The following is a 2,784-nucleotide window of genomic DNA, read 5'->3' on the forward strand; positions in this document are numbered from 1 at the left end:
CCAGCCACTCTTTTTTATTATGGCTTTCTATTTTTTGTTCAAAATTGAACATTTTTATTTGGAAGTTCAACGATTAACATTTTTTTTATGATTTGTATTTTTGTTTGAAAATTCGAATGATTGGATAAGATTAAAATTACTTTATTAAAACATTATATTGTTGCAACAAGATTAATTTACCCTTTTAAAAATTTTTATTTTTGTTGTTAGAAATTAGATCGTTCTCAGTTGAAAATTCAACAATTTGGTTGAATATAAAAACGTGTTATGTTGTGCGTTCGTCTTTTTTGGTAGAAAATAATTCTTCTTCATCTCAAATTCAACTTCTTAGTTGAAAATAAAATTACTTTGATCAATATTTATTTTAAAGATTCTCAGTAGAGTGAATGACGCCTGAAACAAAAGAACTTGGCTACTGATGGACCCGAGTGGGGAACCTTACATAACGACTTTGTGAGGATCTTCACTTGGAGTGATTGCAAGAGAGATTGATCAGCAGCTTGGGTCGGAACAGTGCTGCGGAACGAACGTGTTATTTACATAAAAAACACGAGAATTCTGGATAAATCTGAAACTTCTCTATTCCTTCCCCACATTACTCCTTTGCCCACCAAGTAAGTCACCCCTACCCCGAAAGGGAAATGACTTAATGGTGTAATAAAAAAAATATATTTATTTTACTGGCTGAAGATCCATCACTATAGTTGAAAATTTATCTATTCTGTTGAAAAGTCGTGTTTTTTAAATCAATTTCTTCAACTCGATATTCAAATATTCCCTTTTTCTTTAAATGAAAAATTTCGGTTATATAATTTATTTTGTTTCAAATTTGTGTTTTCTCCTAGAAAGTTATCCTTCTTCATTAAAAATTCAACTACTTGGTTTGAAACTTAAGTATTGCATGTGCGGTTGAAAAATAATCGTTTTTAGATTAGAATGAATAAAAAATATTTTCAAAATATCGTGACGTCATATATGAAAGGCTATTAACATGATATATATCACTTACTCTGACACTTATTATCAGTTCCTGACAGCTTCGATGTATGCTCGCCTGAAGAATCTGAAGCGAACGCCGAGCATATTCCAAGTAAAATTAATAACTTGTACATCTGCAAACAATTAGATTGAAATATTAGAAATATTAAGAATACATAATAATTAATTGTTAATTTTTCGATTATTTTTCTTAATATTATTTTATTGTGTAAATTATAATTATACACAAGACATGTGATTTCATAGGGCACTATGTCTCAGACGTATCGACTAAAAAAATCTAATTTGTCCAATTTCTGTCAAACTTAGATGAAGTATTTGCCATTAAATTGTAGTTTTGTATTTTTTATATTAATACAAAACTAAGGATTTTTACTAAAAAGTTTGATGGTCCAAAAACACGAAGGTTTGTTTCGAGCACGATGGAATAATAAGGAGACCTAACTCCGTTTCCACACGTGGGAATAGATACTTTACCGTAAGTGGTATGCACATTACAGGAAGATCTTAAATTTTCGTGCGCAGATGCGCAGTTATCCTCTTTCTATGCATGGAAAAGTGTTCGAGTGAGCAAGTTTGTCAAATTGACGTAAGTTATAGAGGTTCTGTTCGTTTGTTTTGACGCAAGTGTCAAGTACCGGGTCGTGGTGCAAATTACACGCTGAAGAAGGCGAATACACTTCGCTTTTTTAAAGCCCTCACTGTACATACAATAAACGTCTGAAATATATTTTATTGTTTTGCATAACTGTCATTTAATTTTAATAGAAATGATTCAGAAATTCAACCTGCACTCACTACCTGAGTGCCTGCGAAGAATTTCTCAGAGCTTCTCAGAGCCTTGAGAATGTTTAGCATATACTCTGAGATTTTTATTAAAAGGGCGCTTCATTATAATAACACATTATTTATCCGTGCTGATTAAATTGTATACATGATTATAAATGCGTAATTTACCAATGTCTAAACTGAGTCACCTCATAATAACTTTTAATGAAATAATAATATTTTTCATGTTTACGTTTCGAAATAACTTTAAAGTTTTCAATCAAGTTATATTCCTTCCATTATTTCTTTATCATATTAAAAATTTAAAAAGTACTTACTATACTTTTCCTTCTCAAAATCTGTTCACACATTTTTTAAACGAGTACCGAAAATACTGTTTATACATTTATTTCGTGTACCTTTCGTATCATGATCAACAAAAGAACAAAACCTCTCTAACTTACGTCAAGTTGACAAACTTTCTCACTCGCACACTTTCCTATGTACAGGAAGATCACTTACGATAATGTTTCTATTGCCAGTTTTAAATGGCTTCCCACTGACAGTTGGGTCTCCTTATTATTCCTTCGTGGTTTCGAGACCAAACAAAAGTGTTTTTGCTGTGGAGAAAAGTTAAATTCATGTTTTCTCTTCTGTTTCGAACGTGAAGTAATTATTTAAAAAGAAATAATCGCAACCACTGGAAATTGCTTGCAAAAGCTATTGAAGCTGAAGGAAAAATTATTTTGAATAATCATACTAAAATAACGTAAAAACAAATAGTATTAACAGAAACTTTTTTTAAACATAATATTTAAGCGAAAGCTTTAAATTATCAGTGTTAAAAGTATAAAATAATTTAGAGATGATTATAGCATACTCTTAAAGTGATTAACAACCGAAAAGACTATTTCTCAACTATTGTATTTAGTAAGTTGTTTTCGCGGATAAAAACTCACAAATAAAAACTGAAAACAATGTAATAATAAATTTAGAATTAAGTGTTTAGACTTACCG

This window comes from Belonocnema kinseyi, chromosome 4 (genome assembly GCF_010883055.1).
Source record: "Belonocnema kinseyi isolate 2016_QV_RU_SX_M_011 chromosome 4, B_treatae_v1, whole genome shotgun sequence".
Classification (NCBI taxonomy): domain Eukaryota; kingdom Metazoa; phylum Arthropoda; class Insecta; order Hymenoptera; family Cynipidae; genus Belonocnema; species Belonocnema kinseyi.